The 13,057-nt window shown below is 37.8% G+C and overlaps 1 pseudogene; it reads right to left on the bottom strand.

Annotated features, from left to right (window-relative positions):
• Positions 1-4,882: 4,882 nt before the first annotated feature.
• The window catches only part of LOC127652350 (116 kDa U5 small nuclear ribonucleoprotein component-like), a 28,596-nt pseudogene continuing 20,421 nt past the window's right edge, over positions 4,883-13,057 (bottom strand).

The following is a 13,057-nucleotide window of genomic DNA, read 5'->3' as shown; positions in this document are numbered from 1 at the left end:
GGCAGCATAAAAGTAATCTACACAACTCCAGTGGTTAATTACATATTTTTTGGAAGCGAAGTAGAAGACCTTGTAATGTATTTTCCAAAATAGCTACCTTTATGTTTTGATGCACTCTTTTTTTATGTAAAATCTTTGCTGATATTGATAATAAAATGTAACAAATAAATATTTCATTAGTATTTATTGAATTCAAGCAACATGAATTGTATTATTTTATATAATAAAAGGTTTAAAAGGGTTTTAAAAAAATATAATTTTCGGACTATTATTTAATATGTTACGATTTATATGGTAGATAGATAAAGAAGATAAATGTCCCCAGAGCCCTTGCTATGGTCATATTCCACCCCTGCTTATATCACTTCTGAACAGATGGATTTAACCCAGACGTTGCACAAGAAAAAATATTTTTGAGTTGTAAAATTTCTGTCATGTTTTTTTAATCCATCTTGTTTTAAGTAAAGCACTACATTCAGGGGCATAGCATCCATTATATTGGCATATACTGTACTGACAGTGGATTGGCTTAATTATATTTTCGACTCCAACTGCACAAGTCTGGTGAAACCATTAATAAAATCTGGTGCTTTATTAATAAAGTGGCACACTGATCATTCAGTAACACACTAATGAAATTATTGATATGCAGTCAATTATTCAGACCTCTCCTCGATATCTCAACACAATTGGTCAAAAGAGAAGCATACTACCATGTGTCAATGGTGATGATGCCTCTTAATATGCATCTTAATACCAGGCAATAAACAGGGCACACACACACACAGCGAGTGTGTGTGTGTGTGTGTGTGTGAGAGACAGTCAAGTAAAAACTAATGCACTAGGTTAAATTATTTTTTTATCTGTCTAAGTGATAGACAGCATTTGACTTTTTCTGTCAATCTTGCAAAAAATCTGTAAATGACAGAGAATCTTAGGTTAACGCAACCCCTGGTGTCATATAGGTTTGTTTTAATGCTGCCTGTGTATGCTGTTTGGACCGTTGAAGGTCTGGTCACCATTCACTTGCACTGTATGGACCTAGAGCTGAAATATTCTTCAAAAAATCTTAATTTGTGTTCTGCAGAATAAAAAAAGTCATACACATCTGGGATGGCATGAAGATGAGTAAATTATTAGAGGATTTTCATTTTCAACTTTACCTTTAAGCGAGGTCATGTTTGATTGGCTGAGATAATATAGGGGAAACACTCAATTGCCTATGAATGTATAAGGCATTGCAGCTAAAGGTTATTAATTTTATTATCAAATTATCTTTTTAATGTTCCCAGTGCTACTCGTCATAATTGCATTTTTACTAGTAAGAATAACAATTACAGAGCTCTATAATTTATTTTTACTAGTAATAATGCAATTGCAGAGCTCTGTTATTCAAGTGTAGAGCTCCGCAATTGCATTCTTGCTTGTAAAAATTTCATTAGAGAGCTCTGTAATTATTATTCTTACAAGTAAAAAATGAATTAGATCTCTTTAATTGGAGTTTTACTAGTAAAAATACCATTGCAGAGCTCTAAAATTCAACTGTAGAGCTCCGCAAATGCATTATTACTAGTAAAAATGCAAAGAGAGCACTGTAATTATAATTCTTACTATAGTAAAAAAAGATAAGTTATTGAGCTCTGCAACAGTAATTCTTACTAGCAGAAAATCACTTACTGAAATACTAGTAAAAAATACAATTACAGCGAGTAATACTGGGAGCAGTAAAAGCTAAATCGGCTTGCCATAGTTATTTCATTGATGGAAAATGCAAGGCAAGTTGCTGTTAAAACTAGTAAAACTAGTTAAATATTGCCAAGGTACATGTCTAGAAATAATTTTACTTAGCTGGATCAAGAGTTAAGCATAAATTTCAGCTATGAGAACTTGCGGAAATTGTATTGTTTACACGTTTAGTAACTGCAATCAAGGTGGTGTATTTAGAGTTTTGTGGTAATTATGATGTGTGTATTACCATTGTATTTTTTTTGCCTCATTTTGATTGTAATGAAACAGTTTAGTGACTCTGAGGAAGAGTGTGTGAATGTGTGTGTGCGCTGGTGCAGTGTGACTGTGTTGAGCCTAAGGCCTCTGGTCTGATGGCAGCAAATGTGAAATATGCTGAAACACACACACACACACAGACACATACACACAGCCTCCGAGCACAATTTGGAAATCACTGCTAAATATAGAAAGAAACACCAGTAAGCCAGGACCTCGGGAAAAGACTTTAACTCACAATATCATATCACCATTCATCCTGTTGGAAAGTGACCCTGATATTCTAATCTTCCTCCCCTTTCTCATCTATCTTTGTTCCTTAAAAGGCCAGCTAGAAAAGGTTAAACCTCTTTAGTTACCATTTATATTGCTGTTTAGTTCCTCACATCGGAGGCATTTCTCATATCTGGAAATCACTTCATATTATCACTGATTGGCCAGAGCATTCGTTTCTTTCTGCTCATCCATCTTTGTTAACTGTTCATTTAATCTTGCCCCTGGAATGCAGATGCAATCATTGGACTACTTTTTCAATGTCTACCATTTTCTTGGTGTCTGTTCCTTGTTGTCTATCTCTTCATCATCTCAGTGATGATGATGTGCTGTCGAATCCCCTCAGTCAACAGCTGTCTGTAATCAGTGTCTTATTCTTCACTTATGAGAAAACTTCATGACTAGGAAACCTCAGAACCCAAGAAAACTTTAATATCTCGCAGCGGAACATCCACAGTGGCACAAATATAGGCTGTGATGTTCTGGTTGTGCAGTGGTTTGGGGGTGGGATGATGTCACGACTAGACAAATTCAACTCGATCAGTCGACTGCTAACCATGGGTCTATTTTCTTAAAAGCAATTGCAAAAATGCTAAGAAAAACAAGAAATAGGAATCTTACTTAAGCAAAACGGTCTTTTGGTTTGGTTAGATATTTTCCATATCAAATGCAATGAAATTCATACAGTTTTAAGCATGACTTTTGTGTCCAAAATCTTTTTGGGGCCACTGCATATATTTCAGAGAATAAGAAAAAGAATTTGAAAAGGAAGACACTTTTTTCTTTTCTCTGGCAACTATAAGGCTTTAGGTGTTGACAGATATATTATATTATACAATTGGTCTGTGCTGTGCATAAGAGCACACTTCAGAAAATTTGTCACTCATGCAGCCAGAACCATCTTACATATTTACATCTCTCTCTCTCTCTCTCTCATACACACACACATACTTCGTGCAGGAAACCATCACAAGCCATATTCCAAACTGATTATTCATCATTTTACCCAGACACAAACAAACACTGCATCTAAAAAATTTAATTATGATTCCCTCTGACACACAGATACTTCATTTCAGGCACACTTTTTATGTTGATTAGATAAACGTCAGAAAATATGGCATTCGAGTTCATAATGTGAATTTCATGTTCCTCAGAATTTTGACCCTGGTCCTATTTTTGGCCACGTTGATTTACTTTTTAGAGGTCAAGCTTTCAGTATGTTAATGAAAAAAGTGGTGGTGTAGTGGACTAAAGCACATAACTGGTAATCAGAAGGTCGCTGGTTCGATCCCCACAGCCACCACCATTGTGTCCTTGAGCAAGACACTTAATCCAGGTTGCTCCGGGGGATAAAAGCATCTGCCAAATGCATAAATGTAACTTTAACAGATGAAAATTTAAGATTTATGATATTGCATTATTTTAATTGCTGGATACAGGCAAAAAGATCAAGACCTTTCAGGGGGAACAGACCAAAATCAGAGGAAAAAACTGTTATAATACTAATTGGTTAATAGTTTATCTTAAATATCTAATAGTTCACACACACACACACACACACATGTTGTGTTTCCATGTTTTATGGGGACTTTCCATAGACATAATGGTTTTTATACTGTACAAACTTTATATTCTATCCCCTAAACCTAACCCTACCCCTAAACCTAACCCTCACAGAAAACTTTCTGCATTTTTACATTTTCAAAAAACATAATTTAGTATGATTTATAAGCTGTTTTCCTCATGGGGACCGACAAAATGTCCCCACAAGGTCAAAAATTTTGGGTTTTACTATCCTTATGTGTAAATTTTACACAAAGGATAGTAAAACCAAAGGTGTATTTACCCCAAAGTGATAAATACACGCTCACACACACACACACACACACACACACACACACACACACACATACACACACACACACGTCTACCTATCGTTATGAGGACTTTCCATAGACATAATGGTTATTACACTGTACAAACTATAGATTCGTTCTGCATTTTTACATTTTCAATAAAACATAATTTAATGTTTTTTAAGCTAATTAAATTATGGGGACACAAGAAATATCTTCATAAACCACATATATAGCATAATACCCTTGTAATTGCCAGTCTGTAACCTAAAAAATTGTCCTCGTAAACCACATAAACATGAAAAGAAAAAACATTGAAAATAGCACAGCAACTCACAAGTGAAAACTCAGAAAGACATCACGACATTCACTTAAATGTCAGACTTCTGTCTGTTCAATGGGCTCTCCATCTGGAAACAGTCTTACACACACACACACACACACACACACGTTTGTTTTTACCATTGTGTATGCAGTGGTTAAAATTACATATTTTTCATTTTGTATGATCTTGAGTTTCTTTCTGCATTCAGTGAATTATCAAAGTTTTCCTGGTGTTCAAATTTTGCTTCCAAAATTTGAGCATATGATCATACTGATTATCAAAAATCCCTGGTCCTTCACATAAAAGTGTCCTCAGCACTTGAGCCTTTATAAACTATGATGGATATACCCTTCTCACAGACAATGAACTTAACCATCATAAAGCATACATTTATAATGAACAAACACAGACATACAGGCCAAATCATTTTAATTGCACTCACAAATGTAAGATTTTACAGAGATTTCAGACATTTCATTAAGACTTGCCTGTCCTTCACATCATCTTATACTACAAAACGTTTGTAAAAAATATCAAAATAAACAGACCAAAACTGTAGAGACTTGTCCTTGAGGTTAATTTCTGAGAGTCTGGGGTGATCGCAACAGGAATCAATGCTGATGTTAAAAGATTCTTGTGGTTTAAATATTTGTATTCCATCATACAGAACTGGACCTGAAACCTCCCTTCAAAGTAGAAGAAAGGCAGGGGAAGTTGGAAGGAAATGAGGGAAAGACTTAAGTTCATTTGACTCATCACATCGGGTAGTTGAGAACCGCATCCTGTTTGGCCAGCTCCAATAACATAGGGTCATCGAAGAACTTGCTGATACTGACGTCCTCACTCAATCTCTGGAAGGAGAAAAGAGAGAGAGAGATGAATGTGACAGGGCGGAGGGCGGGGCTAGGTCGTGATGCTGCACACCCGGCCCCTAATCAAGGCTAATCAAGCCTCAGAGGGATAAAGGCCATCTGGAAGCTGCAGTGCGAGAGAGAAAGAGAGATTTATGGGCAGCTGTCCGACACCTTTGTGTGTTTGTCTTTTTAAATATTATTTAAAAATACTCATTAAAATATTATTTATATTGTCAAGCCGGTTCTCGCCACCTCCTTTCCATTAATCCCTTTACACTGGTGCCGAAACCCGGGAAGGAGGAGGGATGCGCCGTAGTAGAGTCCTTGCCACTACCATCCACCCAAACGGAGCAGCCGCGTCCATCTGCCAGAGGAGCCTGGCCGCCTGGAAGCGGAGGAAAGGTCGCCGACTGCGAGGGGAGGAGGGGCTCCCAATCAACCGCCTGGAGGGGTTACTGCTGGCAGAGGTGGGGGAGACACCTACCATCCACCAAAAACGCAGAGGGGCGTTCCGTCCACCTGGGGCCGGAGGACTGCCTCCGATCCACCCGGTGAGGTGCGGCTGTCCTCCGCTAGAGGGTGGAGGAGAGGCCGAGGACCATGCTACGGCGTATCAGAGAAATGGCGATTATTTTTTTTTTCCTCCTCTGTCTCTCACATTGCCACTACACATTGGCCTTTCCCACTCTTTTAAATTTTACTTTGGTTTTTAGGGGGTACCCCATGTAACAGTGCAGTGTTTTTAATTATTGTTGTTTCTCATTTTTACATTTTACTTTGGTTTTTAGGGGGTACTGCAGAGTTACCGGTAGTACCCCCTGTGTTTTTATTTATTGTTGTTTCTCTTTTTTAAATTTAAAAAAGAGAGGGGGATGTATGTCAGAGAGGTAAGCCTGAGAGAACGAGGGAGAAATGTGACAGGGGCAGAGGGCGGGGCCAGATCGTGATGCTGCACACCCGGCCCCTAATCAAGGCTAATCAAGCCTCAGAGGGATAAAGGCCGACTGGACGCTGCAGTGCGAGAGAGAGAGAGAGATTTATGGGCAGCTGTCTGACACCTTTGTGTGTTTGTCTTTTTGTTTCAATTCTTCATTACAATGATGTAAATACATTCAAACTAAAGAAGCTGATTAAGACTTCAAAGATGTAACGTGTCTTGCCTTGCGCCTGCGGGATTTGATCATGAACTCTCTGGCCAGATGAGGGGCTGGCTGAGGCTCTAGAGGACGAATCACAATGCTCTTATCCAGAGGATCACCGGGAACAATCTAGAGAGAGACAGTAATCACTCAGGAAAGACACAAATGCTTCTAATGCCATGTGACACATAAACATACACACAGAATCCGTGTTACTGGCAAGCGAATCCAAGATGAGCTGCTGCTGACTCAGTCTTCTGCTACTCCGCATCAAACACATCAGAACACATCAACTGAAACTTTAGATTGACTTCTATGGTTTTTATACTGAGCTAAGTAAATTTTTAAATTTTCGTAAGACATTTACAATATTAAGCAATTTTCCTTGTGGGGACCATCAATGTAGTTGATTTACTATCCTCGTATTAAATGCTGGAAGATTGAACATATTGTATTAGGTATATTTAAAAATGTATTTTGTTATTTTGGACATTGGGGTGTTCAGGGCAAAAAGGCCACTGAATAGAAACAAAAATGTCCCTAAATTCAAAATATGGGGCCAAAATGCCCACATAATGAATTTCTCTATTAAGGCATACTTGTATATTTTATTGCATAAAGCACATGTTGATTGAATTAATGGGTAAGAGGAAATAAATTCTGAATCTAGTTATTCACATTGAATATTTACATTGCTTCATTACGTTTTAGTATTTGACATAAAAGGATAACACTGTATATTTTTTCTATTTGATTAGATAAAATGCCCCTGAAATCAAAACCAGAGGGCAAATTTGCCCCTTAATGGAAAGGTTTTTTCTGACCCTGGTCCAGGCCCAATTTCACCCTAAAATATAAATAAAATAAATAATAATAATAATATATATTTATATATGATATATATATTCATTATAAAAAAACAAAATAAAAAAAAGTTTCTTTTTTCAGATTTTTTTGCATTAGCTCATTATTTTCATGACAGTTAGTTATATAAAAAATGTTGGTCAAATTAATTGCTGTATAACAGAGCATCACAGATGTGAGATACAATTACTATTGATTTATTATTATTAGTAGTAGTAGTATTACAGTGAATTTTACATAAATATACAGTAGTGTTATTTTTCTGACATACTTTTTTCCATTTAAAATTAGCTTTTATTTTGGCAGAGCTTTTATTTTGAAGTGTTCATGTGTTTGTGTTATGACGGTAGCTTCTCAATCCGGAAAAGCCGGTCATTATGTGACTCAATGTGATTATTAAACCGCAAATGGCTGCTATTTAATGAAAAAAAAATTTAGTCTGTTTGTGCCTCATGTCAGCACAACATCGGCTCCACACATTCACAAGCGCTCACATTTGAAGCTCGCAGCACATGCAAACTATATATTTGTCTCATTACATCACAGCTTTTGCGGTTAAATAATCTCCCTTGAACAAAGTGATTTTTATTAGTGCGCTAAATGTTTATGTAATGACATTCGTACATCAGATGTTATCGTTTTTTGGTGTCTGAGCATTTATATGAGCACGAGTACAAGTGCATGACCGCAGTATCGGACCAAAGTCTGATACGAATATCAGGACATCACCAACTATAGTATGAATACCTGGCCCTGTGTGTGTGTGTGTGTGTGTGTGTGTGAAGATCAGTCTCAAAGCCAAATGAGTCTATAGCAGGAATGAAAGCTTTGATGGTATAGAGAGGAGAGCCTGGGATTGGGGCATCCTGCGTCACATGACCTCTACAGGACACAGAGACAAGAAATCTGTTAGAGGCACGTTCTTAAAGGAGATTGTTTTTATTAGAGAGCTGCTGACTTTTGCTGGCATGAGCAACAATCTCATTAATGTTTGTGTGAGTGTACACAAACAAGGAGTCAGCGATGTTCTCATTCTGTTTATTTGTGTGTGTGTGTGTGTGTGTGTGTGTGTTACCTTCTGCGTGCCAGCAAAGACACAGTCAGCAGGAGCCTGAACCTCTACAAAGTAATAGGGCTCCATTAGCCTGGGTGTGGCCTACAGAAAACAGCCAATAAGGAGGAGAAAATAAAAAGGGAGTGAATGTTTACCAAGTTAATTAATCAAGTAATTGAGTGAATCAGTCCAATAAGATTAATGAAACATGAAAAGTGATTAGGCACTGAAGGACACTGAGATAAAAGGTAGCTAAACGGATCTATGGAAGGTTAGATTACCATGAGGAAGGCAGAGTAGACGAGACTGCGAGCTGTAGGGATGACCTGTCCTCCTCCTCTGTGCAACGGTTCCTGTGCAATCACAGCATCCAGGATCCCTTCACATTCCGGATTGTTGATTGAATGTAAATGACAATGAGAAATGTTTAGTTTTAAAGTAAGGAAAAAAGCAAAATTATGTAGGGAGTGACCGTTTATAAAATATTCACGCCTTAGAGATCCCATTTTTAATGGATTCATGGAATAATCTTTACACAATGCAAAAATATTTTTGTTGTCTACTCAGCAAAAAACAGCTAATCAGAAATCGGGTCATGGTTGTGACGTCACCACAAAATGGTCACCATCAAAATGGCAATTACATATGGAAGTATTCAAGCTGAAGTGTGTAACTTTTTAATGCTAAAATAATTTCTCCTATACCACTTTAATATGTAGAGGCAACTATAAGTAAGCCATTCATAGGTTAGTAATCAGGGTTCCCATTCTTTTTAAAGCACAATTTTCCAGGACATTTTATGCACCAACAAGAATAATATTGGTGTTTCAGTGTGTTTTTGATGGTAGTTTTTCTCATCCAGATAAGCAGTTTGCTCCATGGCCCAGTGTGATTATTTATCCCCGTAAAGCTGTGATTTAATTAAATAAATACATAGTCTGTATGAGCTGTGCACTTCAGAGTGCTCTCTGTCTCTTATCTCACACACACACGCACGCACACGCACGCACGCACGCACATACATGTTGTGTTTCCATGTTTTATGGGGACTTTCCATAGACATAATGGTTTTTATACTGTACAAACTTTATATTCTATCCCCTAAACCTAACCCAACCCCTAAACCTAACCCTCACAGAAAACTTTCTGCATTTTTACCTTTTCAAAAAACATAATTTAGTATGATTTATAAGCTGTTTTCCTCATGGGGACCAACAAAATGTCCCCACAAGGTCAAAAATTTCGGGTTTTACTATCCTTATGGGGACATTTGGTCCCCACAAAGTGATAAATACATGCACACACACACACACACACACACACACACACACAAGCGTGTGTGCGTGATAATCATGATGAGGTGTTTTCAGTGTATGAGCAGTCGGCTTTAAACATTCTTTTGAAGCGCATCACTTGCAGATTATTTATTTATTCAATCAAATCACACTAGGACATATCACCATTTTAATTTGATTAATTGTGCATTCAAACATTCATTTTTGTCCAAATACAATGTCATACTCCATGACATTCTGCGGTTTATTGCTAATGCAATTTTTATGACTAGATTCCATGTTTTCTGCATACTACATGTGGTAACCACGGTTATAAGCTGGCTCCGTTCATTAAATTATTGAAAATTCTTGAAATTCTTAAATCTTGAGGAATTAAGGCTGAATCAACATGCTACCTTTCACATTTCACAATTTGCCTTTCACATGTCCGTTATTCAATCGTTATGCTCTAAACTCGACCCTCTAATGGGTAGATGATAGACAATTGGATATGCTTAAACAACAGGTAGTGGATTTACAGGTCTGCAGGAGGAACAGCAGTCTACGGCTGGAAGGGGCCAGAAAGACGTGGAGCGATTGCGGGAAATTGAAGAAAGCTTAGTCTGACCATGATAAACCGTAAATCTTTCTCTTCAAACTTCTGCACTATACTGACAAGTATTTCATTCTACGGGCAGCTAGACAACATGCCCCCATGAAAACGAGCGACAGCGCAACTTTTCAGCGCAAAACAAATCACAGTGGATCCAAGTTGCTGTATTCACCAGAAGAGGCTAGACAGTTTCTCAACCTATCATTCAGACCCCAATCTCCAGCTAATACCAACTGAGTGTATGCTGTCTTTGCAATATAAAGGGGGATCACGACCTAAAGGAGGATCATGACCAAATGGATGTTGTTAGGAGTGGTGGTGGCGTAGTAGGCTAATGATGGGGGCAGTGGTGGCTCAGTGGTTGAGGCTCAGGGTTACTGACCAGAAGGTCGGGGGTTCAAGCCCCAGCACCACCAAGATGCCACTGTTGGGCCCTTGAGCAAGGCCCTTAACTCCAGGTTGCTCCGGGGGGATTGTCCCTGTAATAAGTGCACTGTAAGTCGCTTTGGATAAAAGCGTCTGCCAAATGCATAAATGTAAATGTAAATGTAATGCACACAACTGTTAATCAGAAGGTCGTTGGTTCGATCCCCACAGCCACCACCATTGTGTCCTTGAGCAAGTCACTTAACTCCAGGTTGCTCCGGGGGGATTGTCCCTGTAATAAATGCAATGTAAGTCGCTTTGGATAAAAGCGTTTGCTAAATGCATACATTTAAATGTAAAAATTTAATTTATTATTATGAGTATGGCCTGGATGTTTATGTGACATTAGTTTTTTTTATGTTATTTCACCTATGTTGTTCTCTCATACTCCAAATACTAAGAATATGTCTGCCATCTAAGTTGCTGTATTCACCAGAAGCAAGACAGTTTCTCAACCTATCATTCAGACCCCAATCTCCTGCTAATACCAACTGAGCAGATGCTGTCTTTACAATTTAAAGGAGGATCACAACCTAAATGAGGATCGTGACCAAACGCATACTGTTCATTTATTATTATAAGGATGGCCTGGATGTTTAGGTGATGATAGTTTTTTCATGCAATTTCACCATGTTGGTCTCTCATACTCCAAATACTAAGAATTTATCTTCCATGTTTTTCTTGTTTCTGATTATGTTGCTCTGGTGACCATATATAGTTAATTATTATTTCGTTTTATATTATTTTGTTAATTATTAAGTATCATAATGTGGCAAGTGCCAGCTCTTCAACGTTCTACATGTCAATGTCGACGCCACAGATTTTGATAGGGGTGGGTGGTGTTGTGAAGTTTGTTCCTTCATTGGTCCACTTTAGTTCCTGGGAATATGACTGACATGTTCCTTTGTGGGGTTTGGGGAAGTGCAGGGGGTGGTTGGTCTGTAGCGCCACCTTTAAAATGGGTGTGTTAGCTCCACCCAACAGGAAGTCGCCATTTTGGATTTTCTGAAAAACGCAAGCTCTGAAATTTTAAATACTACTCCTAAGTGATTCATGAGACTGTCACCACATTTAGACAGCATTATATCAAGACATTGAAGATGCTAAATTGAGAACAAATTTTGATATATCGAACAATGTTGCCATGGTGAGGCATTAAATTAATGGAGAAAAATGGGGAAACAGGAAGTGTTATATATCTTCAGTGTGCAATGTGTGATTTAGATCAACATTGAGATGTATGTATATTCTTGGGGCTAAAGACATAGATTTGACTATTTTGGGTCACGGTCATAGCAACACCACCATGGTGGCAGGAAGTATGGCTCTTAAAGCAGACTTTAAAATAGTCCTCTAATATTTACACAAATTGCTTCAAAATTGTTTAGTATAATGACAAATACATGTGTTCACTTTGCATTTTTTCCCAAAAGCCACCGGGTGTGCTTGGGCCCGTCATTGCTGTCAGCTATTTTTTTATTTATTTTTTTCAAGCACCTTTCATATTGGATACTTATGGCTGATCTGAATATAAGGAGTTGTAATATTAATGGTCTAAATGGCCTCCACAAGCAGACAGCATTTTTGGACTTATTACTAAGGAAGAGCGATATAGCTCTTGTTTAGGAATCCCATTTGGAGGAGGATGTGCACAGATGCAATATTAAGTTTTATGGGGTGGTATCTCATTCGGCTGCATGTAATAAAACTAAAAGGCATTTTGATTTTGGTACGGAGGAAATTAAATATTTCCATTTTAGATAAAGGCTGCGATCTGGATGGTAGAATAATGCATATAAATTGGTGGTGGAGAATAGGAAGATTGTCTTTCAGTTTATGCTCCCTGTATTACAGATACAACTTTTTTCCACCTTACTCTGTTTACCTCTCGAATTTTTAAGATTTTGAAATTGTGATGGGTGCATGAATACTGTAATGTCCAACAGTTTGGACAGATCTGGAGCGAACAAATCTCACTCTCAGGCTCTTTGCTCGGATAAACTTCGACAGTGTATAACCTATTCCTCGTTGATAGACTTGTGGCTTTTGCTTAATCCTTCTGCAAGGTCAAATAAATTTTTTTCTGCTAGACATATATCCTATTCGCAAATCAATTATATTTTTGATTGTTCTACCCTATTTTCAGCTGCTCACATCACCGATATTTATTCTTTATCTTGATCCGTCCACAGTGGCAATTTCATTAGAATGTCTCTAATCTCTAAACCTCGAAAACCTATGTAGTCAGTTTAGAAATAAACTCTGCAAATGTCTTGACATTAACCGGGTCTCAGTGGATGATCCGCATATACTTTGAGACACGATTAAAGGTTTTATAAGGAAGAACTACATTTCGTATGTCTCCTTCCTCC

Source organism: Xyrauchen texanus, chromosome 12, assembly GCF_025860055.1.
Source record: "Xyrauchen texanus isolate HMW12.3.18 chromosome 12, RBS_HiC_50CHRs, whole genome shotgun sequence".
In the NCBI taxonomy this organism is placed as follows: domain Eukaryota; kingdom Metazoa; phylum Chordata; class Actinopteri; order Cypriniformes; family Catostomidae; genus Xyrauchen; species Xyrauchen texanus.
Note: the sequence above shows the minus strand (reverse complement) of the source record. Positions and strands in the feature narration are given on the sequence as shown.